General features: G+C 36.1%; 1 protein-coding gene and 1 pseudogene across 2 annotated transcripts in view; one reads left to right on the top strand and one right to left on the bottom strand.

The window, feature by feature from the left end:
- GPC5 (glypican 5) overlaps positions 1 to 16,581 on the top strand; it is a 715,907-nt gene that overhangs the window by 421,950 nt on the left and 277,376 nt on the right. The window lies entirely within an intron of this gene.
- Positions 15,238 to 16,307, bottom strand: LOC128566956 (60S ribosomal protein L19-like; annotated as a pseudogene).

Below are 16,581 nucleotides of genomic sequence, written 5' to 3'. Positions count from 1 at the left end.
ATGGGTCCAGATGCAAGGCCTCATCTTTATTTTCTGGAAACATTTAATTAAATGATAGAGGCCCACAAGTAATTGGACTTAGACTGGTCAGTGTTAAGCAACTGACAAATAAAATTCTAAAATCTCTTCTTTTTCTTTAGCATACCTTATGTGATGAAGCACTTTTTAATGAATATGTTTAATTTTCTTATGTCTAGTTTTCTTTCTGGCTTATGTAAATTGTTCACTTGTGTTTTTCTTTCCCCTTCTTAAATCTGTGATTAGATTTTTGTGTTTCTAATCTTTGCCAGGGTACTAATACATATGTATTAATATTTCATTTTCATAGATATGTTTGTGGTTTATGATGTATTGAGGAAAATTTCTCCTAAAAGGTGTCTTTACAGTCTGATTATGAGAATACATTATTGGAATAAATTTTTCAGTCTTGTCCTGGAAATCTAAGAAACAATATTACCTAATACTGTGACCTGTGACGTGTAAATTATTTATTCTAAATTGCAGTTAGTGGAGAAAGATTTGAAAACAATTGCAATATTTTTTTTCTCCTAAGAACCATCAATTCTTTGTTTATTGTTGTTTACCAAACTGTCCAGTGGCCTGGCTTGTACAGCACAAGGGCTAGCACCACATTTTCATTTCGGAAGGCCACATTAATTTAGCAGCAATCAAATAAGGTCTCCTTCAAGAAACTTCAATCAGATATATTTAAACATGTATATTATTTTACAAAATAAAAGTACTATTACTTTAAGATTAACAGTTTTCATTTCTTGAAATTATTAAGTAACCTTTTAATGCCTTTTGTTGGAAAGTCTGCTTTTTGTTGGGAAGCATTTCAATGTTGGTTGCAGCCTGGGGGTCTGCAGTCTCAGTTGATCCTGGAGATGGTATCAGTCATGTGTGACCTTGAGGGTACCTTGGTTTGGGTTGGGTGGCAGAATGTAGATTCATGATAATCAGTGATGGAGAAGCCACAAAGCCTATTGGGGACATGTTGCAGAAGGTGAATTTTCTACTGTATTTTTCCATATTTTAATTGGACCTTTCTTAGCATCAAACAATGATTTTACAATGTCATCTACTTAAAGCTCAATGAATTACGTCTGTTTAGATGCCTTGGTGATATCAACTAGGTGAGTCTGAAATGCTAATTTTATTGTTATGTCATGATTCTCAAATTCAGTGGAACTTTCATTGTATTCTCCAATTAATAAGTCTATAACAGCTGCATGTTCTTCAGAGGGTTCACATATATCATCCTGCTCATCAATGACCTTTGCTAACTGTGGAGAATGTTTATGTGAAATTTCATTTTGAGGAAGAAGTGGATCTTTTTGCCACATATCATATAGACTTAATTTTACCTTGCAAAGAATTATTTAGGCCATTTTGGTATGACATCATATCCCACAGAAACGCTGCATGTTATAGAAACCTTTCAGTAATTCACATTGCTGCTTCTGTTCTTCACCAAATTGAACCATCTGTTCTTGCAGAGATAAAGTTTTGAGTAACTCCTGTCTCCGTGATAGCCAACAAGCTTTACAAAGATAAGGCAAATCCACACTGCATACGTCATCTTTTAACTTTGGCATGTTACAAAACTGACAATGCCATGTTGCATTTGCAGGAATATTGTTAACAATACTTATAACTTGCTTCGAAGTGTCACATAAAATAGCCCTACAATGAAACCAATTTGTAAGCCCTCACCCTTCCATATGAATGCTATTACCCAACTACAGCCCAAGATGAAAGGGAAAGAGGAGGGGGGAGAAGGGAGGAGGATGTGTAGAGGGAGGGTAATTGGTGGGACCACAGCTAGGGTGCATCTTACAAGGGTACATGTGAAATTTACTAAATGTAGAATATAAATGTCTTAACACAATAACTAAGAAAATGCGGTGAAGGCTATGTTAACCAGTGTGATGAAAATATGTCAAAATGTATATAAAAGCAGCACATTGTACCCCATAATTGCGTTAATGTACACAACTATGATTTAATAAAGAAAAATTTTTTTTAAACAGTGGCTTTAGCATGGAGATAGAGATTTGCTGATGCAAGACATAGTGAAAAGACATGCGAGCATCTGGATCTGTTAGTACTTTTTGATATGTGCAATGAACCCTTTATATTTTCCTGTCATGGAAGGTGCACTGTCTGTACGTACACTCACTAAATTTACCAGATTCACTCCGGGTTCACAACCTTTCTCTTGCTAGTTGTTGAAGGTAACTATTCCCTGTGTTCTGTTTGCAAGAGTGCCCAAAGCAGGTAGCTCTTCATAGCAAAGTAAATCTTCTGTTATGACCAGAATGAAGTATAAAACCTGTGTCAAGGCAGGAGTATCAGCTGAATCATCCAAAGTGATTCATCCAAAGTGATTGAACAATATATATGTATATATTGCATGAAGTTGTTCTGCTTGAAGGGTGATTCTTGCTGTTGACTATTATGGTTCTCCTTTAAAGAGGCTCTTGTTTGTACTTTGAAATGTTATTGGGGTCCTACAACTTTGACAATGCATTCTCTCATAATTTCTACATGACCGAATGGCTTCCCCTTTTCCCTAAGTATATAAGCTACTTTGTAAATTGCTTTAGTGGCGTGATGTCCAGGTCTTATTACTTGAAAGAATTAACATTTATTTTGCTCTTCATCTTTTTATTTCTGCAATACAAACTTCCATTCCTCTCCTTCTAATTTACAATATCTGTAGTGCTTGTGAGCATTAATATTTTTTGCTTTTTTTATTGTTGATATTGGATTATCACAAAGCAAGTAAATCATCTTACCTTTTCCAGAAACAAGATAATATTGCAATTCTCAGTCCTCATTAAAGAATCCGTTTTCTTCCTTCACCATTCACTTGGTTTCCTTTGACATAATGCACTGTTAAGCAGACAGAATTAAAAAAATATTGTTGAGCTATGCAACTATTTACAAATTCCACTTCAAACAGAAATACAGTGCACCCTTGTCAAAAGCTGGTAACAAACTGGTGTATTCAACCCTTATAAACTCTCACCAACCAGCCTCATGCAGCAGTCAGGCAGGAGAAGTTAGAATCTTCTGTTATGACCAGAATAAAGTATAAAACCTTCATCATGAGCATAGCACCTGTTGTTTTGGTCCTATGGTTTTCTAATGTTCTAATTGTGTTGGTCAATCTGGGAGGATTATTTTATTGAAACTTATTTTATACTCTGGTATTTAAAATATGTGTATCTTAAAAAGAAAATATATAAGAGGCAATAAAAGATATTAATAAAAATAAAAAGATGTGTTCTGAGAAATTTAGATTCAGTCAAAAGGCTGCACTTAAGGATCCAGAAGCCTACATATGGCCTTAGGATCACAGATTCCCCACTCCTGTGCTAAGCCATAGTCACATTTAGGAAACCATACTGGGACAAACACTGGATCAGTTGTCATTCATAGTAGCAAATAGCACTCAATAGCTCATCTTTCTATTTAGGAAGAACAGTAATACCTATGATATATAAATGACATTTTTAAAGTGACCCTAATAAAGTAATTACTATGTAAACAGGATCACAGCTATAATTATGAAAATGTTATAACAGTTCAAAGATTATTGAAATGTAGCTTCCTGTGGAGTAACTGTGTTCGAATATTTTTTCTTTTAGCATTCAGGGGAGAAAAGTAGGACATCAAAAAATACTAGATGCTGTGTCCCATTAGAATGGTGGAGATGTCCACAGTGTGGTGAAGCATTAATTAAAGGACATTTTAGCACCAGCCAGTGCTAAGGTATGTGCCAGGCCCTGGAGCAACACAGCTGGGAAGAAGTAGTCTCTGCCCTTGAGGAGCAGTGGTCAGTGGAGGGAAGCAGTGGGCAAACCCACAGTAGGACAGAGCCAGCCCCATAGGATGTCTAAGTACAAGGTATTTTGAAACAAAGAGGACACAGCTAAGTTTGCTTGAAAGAACCATGGCAGACTTCAAATGTTGAAACTAAGTCTTCATGACAGCGATTGGAAGTTTTTTTTTATTGACTTTTTTTCAATTATTAAATATGGAACAGTGTAAAACATGCATATGAGACATTTATGAATTCATATGAACTGAATATTATATACACATCATCAAGTCAAAATACAGAGTATGGAAACATCTTACCTAGAAACTTGGGTGTCTTCCCAGATTGCACGTTCCTGTGTCTCTTCTTAGGTGTAGCCAATATCCTGACTTAGTAACTGAGACTCATTTCCTTGCATACACACATATACACACATAGCCTTGCATTATGTGTGTGTGAGGGTGTATATATATATATACACGTTACCTATATATGTGTGTGTATATGCAAAGTAAATATGCAGAATGTGTGTACAATATTTTTTATTCTTTGGGGTCATTGAGAGTATAAAGAATTAGGTTATACTGATTGCATTTGTTAGCCAAAGACACTTTTATATTTGTGTCCTACCCCAAGAAGTGTGCCTGACACCATAACCACCATCCCCCTCTTCTTCTCTCCTCCCCGCTCCCTTGTTCCCCCGCTCCCCCAACTTGAATTGATTAGAGTTTTTCTCTTACGAGGGTATGTATTAGATGATCTACTGCCTTCATCTTAGCATTGAGTACCTTGGATTCTTCTTTCTCCATTCTTGTGATACTTCACTACGAAGAATGTGTTCCAGCTCAATCCAGGTTAATACAAAAGATGTAAAGTCTCCATCTTTTTTAGTGGCTGAAAAGTATTCCATCATATACATACACCACAGCTTGTTAATCTATGCTTGGGTTGGTGGGCATTTAGGTTGTTTCTGCATTTGGACGATTGTAAATTGAGCTGTGATAAACAGACTCGTGCAAATGTCCTTATGATAAAATGATTTTTTTTTCTTCTGAGTAGATGTGTAGTAGTGGGATTACAAGATCAAATGGGAGGTCTAATTTGAGTTCTTTGGGGATTCTCCATACTTCAGAATCTACAAAGAACTCAAATTAATCAACAAAAAAAGAATAAACATTTTCTGAAGCCTCTGTACATATGTATATATACTACCCTTACATATTTATTCTCAAATAGCAGAGTTTTGACTGCTTTGGACAGGTATCATATACTTTAGTTTGTGTTGGATGTCTGCTGCTCTGTATTTGTTTTGTAAAATCCATCCATGTTATTGTGTGCAGCTGTGGTTGGTTCATTGTAATTGCTAAATATTTCATGACTATAACACAATTTATTGATCTGGTCTATTGCTGATAGACATGTGAGTGTTTTCACATTGGGGATATTCAGAACAGTGTTGCCATGAGGGGTTTGTGTTTGTACCATGGCACCTGCCTGTGTCTCCTGTTGTGCACACTTAGGAGTGAAATTTCTGTGTTATACATTTTGCACACTCTCAGAGTTAGTGGACGATGCCAGTTGCCTCTCTCTGTGGTTGCGCCAGGTCATACTCTCACTAGTATGATCTGTGACTTATTCTTGCCCACCTCACGTGGGCAACACGTAATGGTGTCAGACTTAAACTTTTTACTCAACTCTGTATGTTTGTAGTGATGTCTTACTTTAATTTACATTTCCTGCTTTAATAATGTTTACTGGCCACTCGGTAAAGTGTTTGCTCAAATAGGAGTTATTTTGTTTTGGTGCTGGTCGTATTTTTGTTTTTCTGGTCTCTTTTTATTTATTTATATTAAAAAATATATATCTTCTGGGTGGCGCCTGTGGCTCAAAGGAGTAGGGTGCCAGCTCCGTATGCTGGAGGTGGTGGGTTCAAACTCAGCCCCAGCCAAAAACTGAAAAAAAAAACCAAACAAATAAATAAATAAATAATATATATATATATACACACACACACACACTATTGTTTGTATTTCCACTGGCTTCATGGTGTTTTTGATGTACAGATATTGTCAATTTTTATATAGTAGAATTATCAAATATTTATTTTGTTATTAGTGTTTTAAAAATTAGTCCTGGCCAGGCACAGTGGCTCACGCCTATAATCCTAGAACTCTGGGAGGCCAAGGTGGGAAGATCACTTGAGGTCAGAAGTTTGAGATTAACCTGAGCAAGAGCGAAATTAGCCAGGCATCCTAGTGGGTGCCTGAACTGTCAGCTGCTCAGAAGACAGGCAGGAGAATTGCTGGACCCAAGAGTTAGAGGTTGTTATGAGATAGGCTGATGCCACTGCCGAGACACTCTAGCTTAGTACTACCCACCCACCCCCACCCCCAAATTAAGTATTACAAGAAATAAAGAAATAAGGATATTTCTCTTAAGAATTTCTCAAAATATTACTCATAATACTGATGTCCACCTCAGATCTACAGGTGGACATAGATCTGAAATTTATACATATGAAAGAGCAGGCAAGTCTTAATTATTTTATTTTCTATCTGAACAAATTTCCACTTGGCCCCAAATCATTTTCTGCAAAGCCTGTTTTTCCCCACTAGTCTGAAGTGGTAGATTCTCATTTACCAAGTGTCTATAAATAAATCAGTGTATTTCTGAGCTTCTATTCTGCTCCTTTTGATTATGTCAGTCCTGCTGTTAGTACCACCATTTGTTAATTAGTAGAACTTTATTTTAAGTTTGTATGTCTAATTGAGTTTTGTCCTTTAAGAGTGCAAGTCTTAAAATTTTAAAATAGGCTTGTCAAATTCCGCTTGGTTGTGGTTTGGAGTAGGATTACATTGCATTCTCGTCTTTGCAATATTTCAAGTTTTAAACAATAAGTAGTAGCTGTCTTGATTAGTTAACCCCTATTAATGTTTCTTATAACATTTTAGATTTTTCTCAGATGAGATCTCACATATTTATCAATAGTTATTCTCAGATTACCTAAATCGATATTGGTAGATGCTGTTATAATTTATTAACCTTTTATTTTGTTTGCTGTGGCTGGTAAATAGGAATGAAATTTACTTTGTAGGCCAAGTTTATATCCAACAACTTTGTCAAACTCCTTAATTAATCCAAGAAATTTACCTTACACTCCTTTGTATATTATAGTATTATCTGGTAAAAGATTATTTCTCTTCCTTTTTCTTGTTTTTTTTTTTTAATTAAATCATAGCTGTGTATAATTTTTTTTTAATTAATCATAGCTCTGATCATGGGGCACCATGATAAATTTTATTTATTTATTAAATAATTAATAAAATTAATTATTATTTTAATTAATCATAGCTGTGATCATGGGGCACCATACCCTGGTTTCATTCCTTTTTCAATTCTTATGTATTTTATTTATTTTGTATATTTGCTGTATTGTTTAAAACTTCCTAAAATTTTGAATAAAAGTAGAAATAAAAGTGATAGTTTTAGTTATTCATTAATGAATGTGAGGTTTTCTGAAGGTTTTGTATATCCTATGTCAGATAAAGGAAGTTCCCTTCTATTCTCAGTTTGCTAAAAATTTTTATAATGACTTTATGTCAAATTTTATCAAGTTGACTTTTTATCAACCTATTACGAAAGACAGACATATATGATATGATAGAAGACTTGTAAAAATTCTTCTAGTCTGGTCATATGATTATTACGCTAATTAATTAATGCTAAAAGGTATTTACTCCTGGCATCACAAAATCCAAATTCACATTAGACATTACATATGATGTCTTATATACATTGTTAAAAATCACTTTTTTGTATTTTTATGAGATTTTTAAAAATCTGTAGCTATGAATAGAGACTGGATTTAAATTTTTAAATATGTAAAAATAGACTTAAAAATCAAGGCATAATGTGGCATACACATGCAAAATAGAAAATAATTATAAATTCCCTCTTTTTTTTCTTAGTAAAGAAGAAAGCTCTCACAGAAAATTTTAATATTAAATTGAAATTCTAAAGATTTGTATAGCATTCCTCACTGGCTATACTCAGTGTTCAAGTGTGAAGTTTAATGCTTTGTTCCTTATCTCATCCAGAGTTTGTCTCTTTTTTATATTCTTAACTTTGGAAGAAAGTGAAGCATACTAAATTCTATTCCCACCCCTCCAAAAACCAAACAGTCAATGGAAATTCATCCACATCCAAGTTTCATTGCTTGTCTTTTTCTGACAAATGAATAAGGAACTCGAGTGCTATAAAAAAGCTCAAATTGATGATCTGTGGCTCACGAGGACTGAGACAGGAATACTTGCAATGTTGTGACATCTGAAGACTATACACTCGCTCTTAGCTTGTGGTTTGAGGAAGACATCTGGGCTATCTGTGTGTTCTGCCAGCACAGTTACACTTGGACTTTGCAGTGAGACAGAGCTCTGATCCTGAATTAAACTTTTCCAAGGATAATGTAAAAGCATGAGTATAAGGCACATTAGACAAAGCCTTTCCTTTCAGGATATTAAAAATGCATAGGCGAAATCAATGGTATCTATATCAAACATTTTAACAAGATACAAAATAGCATGAAACCTTTTCAGATGCATAATATAGAAAATGTTCTAAGAGTTTAGAAAGTGAAATATTTTTTGCAAGTGATAGTAGGAATTGTTGGATTTTCATGCAAAGATAGGGGTATAGAAGTGGGAGATGTAGTGCAAATAATATTCTCCTTTTTTTTTTTTTCCTCATTGTAAATGTGCTGTATCTTCAAGAGAAGACTATGTCCTTAGTAGCTAACTGTTATGGTTTAAATGTTTATGTCCTCTGAAAAATTCCTATATTAGAATCCTAACTCCCAGAATAATGGTATTAAGAGGTGGAGACCATTAGGTCGTTAGGGAAGTATTCTTATAAAAAAGGCTCAAGAGATATCCCTGACCCCTTCTACAAGGTGAATACACAGCAGCAATGCACTGTCTGTGAAGAACAGGCCCTCGCCAGACACCTGATCGACTAGCACCTTGACCTTAGATTTCCCAGCCCCCACAACAGTGAGAAATAAATATTTTTGCTTATCAGCTGCCTAGTTTATGGCATTTTTATTAAAGTAGTCCAAAATATGCAGTAATGTATTGAGTGATTGAGGAGTGTTCAGGGAAGGGATAAGACTGTATAAGTCCACTTCACTAGACCTTGAACAAGCCCTGGTCTAGCATTCATATGTATTATCTCATTTGATTCTTGGAACAACCTGAAAGATAGCACCATTTTGCCCGTTTTAAAGATATAGAAAGTGAGGGATAGAAACCTAAAGGAACTTGTCAGAAGCCAGACATGTACTAAGGTGTGACAGCAAGTTGATCCTTTGATCCTTTAAGTACTGATGCTCTCTAATATATCATGATATCAGATATCAGATTTAGATTCTTGGTAAATTGTGGTCATGAAACAGGGAAGAGTTTGTTGTTGAGGGAGGATGAATAAGATAATGACAGGTATCTCAAACCTAGAATGTTTCACTGTATCAAAATCAGCTGAGTCTGACTTTAAGATGTGGAATCTCTCTGTTTCTCTATTATAATGTTTTAGAAATTTCATGCTAGGACACGTGTATAAAACTGAAGATATTTTTCAGCTTAGGCCTATGAATTTTACTTAGTTTAATTAATGATTATTAATATCTCATGATAATTTATTTAAAGCAAAATAAGATAACTTAAATGTTGAGGTACTGACATCTACCAGCCCCATGTGGACACTAAGTCAGTATTATAGGAAGAACTGTAAGAAGGGAAAGGGTGAAAAGCCAAACCACATGTCAACAGAAAAAGAAGTTGCACTTAACACATGCTCTGAATTGCTAAGCTATGAAAAAATTGGAGCTAAGATAATGTGTTTCATTGCTCAGGATTTTCAGCGTATGTTGGTAAAAACTGTGTTTTACTACTATCCTTTAAACTGCCAGTACGTGGACTAGATTTATAGTGTAGACCTATCACATAGATTTAGAGGTTCACTCACTGTCTCCTATGCCTCAGTGTAAAAATCATATCCTTAAGGAAGTATGTTTTCTCAGTTTGTTTAGCACTCCACCGCAATGAATTGTGAATTAACAGACTCATCACTTCTAAATTACAATTAACAAAGATTACAAAAAATTAAGTGGGTCATTTCACTTTAACTTAGTCAAAGAATTAAGTAATTTCCTAGCTTCGCCTTAGATGTTTGAGGGAGAGCTAAGGAAAGACCCATTTTCTTCTCGTTCCTGATACAGAATTTATCATCTTTGTATCTTTTACTTTAACTTAAAATGAATATTTTATTTTTATTCTTAATCTTTTATTAATCTCTTAAACATTATGACTCAAACCGTAAAAAATATCAAATTACATAAAACCAATTTTTGGTATGAAAGAGTGAGTGTTTTGTGTAATATCCAGAGTCATAATCCTGCTTTGTCCATTATCATGACATGTAACTGTGTCCACCTCCTTATGTGAGTGCTGTTTCATGCGTGTTTAATCAGCTCTTCCAACATTTCTAAGCTAATACTTATAATCTTACATAAAATACCTGACACGTATAATTCTATTTCTGAGACCATTTTCCTAATGGCTGAACCACTTTGAAACATCAATATGGTTGGTGTTGTACATTTTACACTGTGTTCTAATTGGGACCATTCTTCAGGGGTGCCTGGAGTCATGGGCTATTACAGAATGTATCAGCCAGGTAAGTGGTCACATATGATTTAATAAAACCAACACAGTCACAGTGTTCAGGGAAAGGATAAGATTGTATAAATCCACTTCACTCTCAGCACGTAAGACAGAATGATATGTGATTATGTGCTACATAAAAGGCTTTAAGCATCATAAAATTAAATTTTGGAATGAATCCAATAAAAATGACATAAATGCATACAGAGAAGGCCAGAATGATCACGTCATAATTGGATTGCAGTGGCATGAAATTTTGAAGGAAGAAATCTAGGCACTAAATTAAGGAGGGTTAAAGAGAGGGACCAAGGAAAGAAAGTTTAGAAAGCATTCAAACGCCGGGCAATGTTTTAGCAGGAAGAGTTTTAAATGACTCAGTCAGTACTCACTGTAGATTCATGGTAATCCAGTGTTGAAACATGGGAAAGTAAAGTGTGTTAGAAAGATTAAGGTTCTATACTGGCTGGGATATTAAAGGTTTATGATGTTGGATAAATTAAGGTTTTTCAGTTTTGGTCTCTTCATATGTAAAAGTGGAAGTCATGTACAGAATGCTGGGAAAGTAAAATACAATCATGCGTTTAAAAAAACCACCTGTCTCAGGGAATGTAGTGCGACACCAGAATTGTTTTTTTCTCTTTCCCTTCCCTATTTTATGTTATTGGGTTTTTCTGTCAACTGTGATAGATCAAGTCTGGTATAAATATATCATGGGATCATTTTTACTTTTTTTTTGCAAGAAACTTTCTTCCTCTTGCATGTCGTAATCAAACTTTATTTAGTAGTTATTAGAAAATGTAATCTCTATTGATCACTTTCTCTGTACATCAGACACCATGCATGAGACATGCATTTAATTCTCACAGAAATTTTAAGTGTTATCATTATCATCCTGTTTTGTAGATACGATCCTTGCATATAAGGAATAACTGATGAGCCAGTACTAAAAACTAAGTTTGTCTCACTCTAAAGCCCAACTGTTAAATTATACTTAATTGATACTCACAGATGGTGTTAACATTTATGGATTAGAGATTTAAGATGTATTTTTTGGGGGGGTTGGGGTAGAGTTAATATCAATATAGTGTGACATAACTGTGATTGATTTTTATTGTTTCTAACTTTAAGAACTTGTCTAAGCAGCAATGTCTCTTAGCCTTACTTTTTACAACGTAAAATTGTCTAAATATGCTTATCTCCAATGTTCGTTTTAGGATTAAATGAAATTATGTGTTTGTGTGTGGTATCTAAGCACATGTGTATGTACAGCATATAGCACTGAACTATTCTTGGCAGAATAAGAAAATGAGGTTGCCAGTTTTTATAGTCTGGAAATATTTGAATCATAATACCTTATGATGACTGAAATAAAAAGTGAATTGCTCTATTTCAATTTCAGTAATAGCAGCAGAGTTGGAACTAAAAATTATAAACTCTGGGGAAAACATAAAAGGCAGCTATTTGAAGGCACAGAAAGACCAAAAGAAATCAGAGACTAGCAGGCACATGACCCTGAAAGAAGAGAACTGTACTGAGTAAAATTTATGTTCATCAGCCTTTTCTTCAGAGGGCATTTCTGCAGCTCACATGGCACAGGCTGGTTTGAACTCTAGCCAAAAGCCGCAGGCATGCAAGCTTGAGGAGTCAGATGATGAGGTTTGAATCTACAAGAGAGTCTTGAAAACGGGAGGGAAATCCAATAAAGGAGAGAGGAAACCTTACATCTGCATATGAGCACTTCTCAAATCCCTGGCTCACTCCTAAACAGTGCATACATGAGGGAGCTCCAAATATCTCCCAGCAACATCAAAGCTAGAAGGCCAAGAGAACACAGGAGAGAGCTCAGGAGATGTTTACCACAGAGCAGAGGGACTATGGAATTAGTCCAGCCAAATTAACTGCCAGAACTAACAAACAACATTCTTCAGAGAAAGATAACTGAATCCAGAGTTTATTATATATTTACACAGTTCAGATTAAAATAAAAAATAAATGCATGGAAATAAATATGTAAAATAGGATCCAGGGTCAAGAGAAAAGGCAGATAATATTAAACCATGAATTTGAGATAGCCACAGATTGCAATCAGCAGATAAAGACTTTAAAATAGCAATGTTAAATATGTTCAAGCACTTAAAGATCTTTGTATTGATATCGAGAGTACCAAGTGGAAATCTTAAGTAAACTTTCTATTGAACGTATATCACTTTCAAAACATAATTCAGACCATCATAAGTTGGGGCACTTCTGTATTTCTAAGAGGTCAGTTTCTTCAAAATTGATGTAAAGATTCAATCAAAAAACCTCAACAGGATATTGTGTATAAAATTATAAAATGATTTCAAGAATCCATACGGAAACATAAAAGACATAGAATAGCGAAAACAATCTTTAAAATAGTGCCCATATAATTTTTGGCAAAGTTGCCAAAGCAATTTAATTGGCAAAGCAAAGCATTGTTGACAAATTATTTTAAAACACTATTCAATTGAATACATATTAGTGTGTACGTATGTGTATGTCACACACTTCACAAAAATAAACTCATGATGGATCATATAGTTAAAGGTCAATATAAAATCTGGAAAGTTTTAAAAATAATATAGAAATGTACCTTATTTACTTACAGCACAGAAAACAATAGCCATTAACATTTTTAAAAACTATGTAAATTATATCTAAGTAAAAAGTATATTCATGAGAACACACTTACAGTACAAACACAAATACACAAACTAGAATACATATGCATAAAGTCAGTATTGGGTACAGATTTATGTAGAATATATATTAATAACTCCGACAAATTGATTTTCTTAAAAAAGGCAATTAACAGAAGAGCCTAACTCTTAAATAGACATTTATGTTGAAAAGGAAGATATATGAATTCTCAATTAGCACATTCAAATTTCTCTAAGTTATTAGTCATTGTGGAAATGGGAATCAAATGTAAAACAAAACCAATGCAATCCTATTTCAAACAAATTAGATCAGCTAAAATTAAGGAGTTACCAAACTGATGCTTTTTGAACATACAGAGTGACTCATACATTCTGATTGAAGTTTAGAATGATATAATCACTTTGAAATGTGTTTTTATCGTTTAGCATAGAGTTATACATACCTCTTACTCATTCACTTGGCAATTATACTCCTAGATAATTACCCAAGAGAAATTAGAATGTATTTATGTAAAGACTTTTTCATAAATATTCACAGAACCATTATTTGAAATGGCCCAAAGTGAAAAAATACAAATATCCATCAACAACAGAAAGGATAAACAGCTGTGATATACTTATGCAATGAACTCTGTATGTACTAAATGGGAGCAAACTCCGGATCCAGGCAACACCAGGGCTATGTCTCAAAAGCATTATGCTGAGTAAAAAAATACAGCATGCTGCCATTTATATGAAGTGCTTGAACCTGGAAATCTAATGGATGGCAAGAAAGACAGAATCTTAATGTTTGGTGTGGAGTGGGAAATGAAGCTTTCCGAAATGATATTGTTCTGTGTCTTGATAGAAGTACTGATTATGGGAGTATGTGTTTGCCACAACTCATTGAATGATACATTTAAAATTTGTGCATTTCACTATATTTAGCTACTTACACCTGCTTCTCACACCTCAAAAAACTCTAAACAAATATTGAATATAGTAGATTTACTTTTGGTAGTAGTATGTGTTAACAATCCTGAAGCCACTTTTTGGCGTTTTAAGTTTGATCAAATAAACGAATACATTGAGGAAGATGGATACCTTTCCTGACTCTTAGAGAATGTAATGCTCATATGAAAAAAAGGTAAGACAAAAATTAACTTTGTTTTTCTAGATTAGAATTAGAATTATTGCATGATCATTAATAGTATTTCCATGTAGGGAGGTAAGCAGTTAGACACACCATACATACCCCATCCCCACACACTTGTTAGTTCTGTTTGTTCTCAGTTCTTGGTCCTTATATACTGTTTTCTAATAAAAATAAACCAGGATTCCTTGGAGAAATGAGTGGTTCCAGGACTTGAGCAAGGAAAATAAAATGAGCCTCGAATGTCTTGTTCCAGAAAATAAAGAATTTCTAAAACAATGTTAGCAACAGGTGAAAAGCACCCAGGAACTAGATGGAAGATGACCCACATGGACAAACATGGTATAATTTGTGTATCAGAAATGAATAATGATAGTAAAAGATTACAATACGTTTAATAAAATGAGAATTCATGAACCCAAAGTGATATAAGTGGGGATGAATAAAAATGAATAGTAGAGAAGGAAACACTCTTCCTTGCAATAGAATATCAAAAAGAAGAAATGAAGAGGTTAGAAAGTCACTAAATTGTAGCTATAATAATAATAATTATTATTTCAACCAATAATTATAAATGTGTGTACAATTAATGGTTAAAATTTTTTATAAAGGGCATGATATTGACATGCTTTCAAAGTTTCGACCACAAATTATTGATTACAAAAGGAGAACAATAACTTTTGCAGTGGCTAGATCCTAGGTAGAGCACCTCAATCAATTATCAAAGTTATGATCAGTATTAGGTTGATAACAATATTAAGTTCCTGACATGATGCGCTAAAAAGGAAAGATGGAACGTCTGTGGCATTTTTTTTTTTTTTTTTTTTACCAAATAAAGGCTTTTTTTATTTGAATGACTGATCATCAGTCCTGGAGGCCACTATGTACAGACAAGAGGGGGGTGTTCTACTTCTTGGTCTCTTCTTCTTTGGACAGAGTCTTGATGAGCTCCTCCTTCTTGGCTCGGAGGCCTCTTCACAGCGCTTGTGCGCTTCCTTGGTCTTGGACCTGCGGGCCTCAGCCTGGTCAGCCAGGAGCTTCTTGCGAGCCTTGTCTGCCTTCAGCGTGTGTATGTGTTCCATGAGAATCCGCTTGTTTTTGAACACATTCCCCTTCACCTTCAGGTACAGGCTGTGATACATGTGGCGATCAATCTTCTTAGATTCTTGATACCTTCTCAGCAGCCGGCGCAGAATCCTCCCCCTCCCCACCCCTCCCCTCCTCCTCCCCCTCCCCGCCCCTCCCCTCCTCCTCCCCCTCCCCGCCCCTCCCCTCCTCCTCCCCCTCCTCTCCCCTCCCCTCCTCCTCCCCCTCCCCTCCCCTCCCCTCCCCCTCCGCCTCCCCTCCTCCTCCCCCTCCCCACCCCTCCCCTCCTCCTCCCCCTCCCCACCCCTCCCCTCCTCCTCCCCCTCCCCACCCCTCCCCTCCTCCTCCCCCTCCCCTCCCCTCCCCTCCCCCTCCGCCTCCCCTCCTCCTCCCCCTCCCCTCCTCCTCCCCCTCCCCACCCCTCCCCTCCTCCTCCCCCTCCCCTCCCCTCCCCTCCCCCTCCGCCTCCCCTCCTCCTCCCCCTCCCCTCCTCCTCCCCCTCCCCTCCTCCTCCCCTCCCCTCCCCTCCCCCTCCCCCTCCTCCCCTTCCCCTCCCCTCCTCCTCCTTCCCCTACTCCCCCCCCTCCTCCTCCTGCATTCTCGCATTGGTTGTACCCTTCCGCTTACCTATGCCCATATGCCTGCCCTTCTAGCAGGCCAAGGTGTTTTTCCAGCATCGAGCTCAGGAATGGGACGGTCATGGGCTTGCGGATAATCAACCCATCTTTGATCAGCTTCCGGATCCGCTGACGGGAGTTGGCATTGGCGATTTCATTAGTCTCCTTGGGGTCCACCAGACCTTCTTTTTGCCACAACGGAGGACACTAGAGCCTCTTCTGAAGCCCGAGCATACTCATGGCTCCGGCCGCAGTAGCAAAAGGAAAAGCACGTCTGTGGCATTTTTGCCCAAAGGATATAAATGTACTCTACTTATAAAAGGGAGCAGTAGTTAAACTCAACTTGAAAGTCTAAAAAGATGTGGACTATACTCTTCGAAAAATTTAAAGGGAAGAATGGCAAAAGCTAAGAAAGATTTGCTTCCAGATTAAAAGAGACTTAAAGAGATAAGACAATAATAAGACAATATGGCAACTAAATGCAAGATCCTGCATTGCACCCAGATTAGATGCTGGACTA

The sequence above is a fragment of the Nycticebus coucang genome, chromosome 15, assembly GCF_027406575.1.
Source record: "Nycticebus coucang isolate mNycCou1 chromosome 15, mNycCou1.pri, whole genome shotgun sequence".
NCBI lineage: Eukaryota > Metazoa > Chordata > Mammalia > Primates > Lorisidae > Nycticebus > Nycticebus coucang.
The sequence above is the reverse complement of the archived record's forward strand: the minus strand, read 5'-3'. Positions and strand labels throughout refer to the sequence as shown.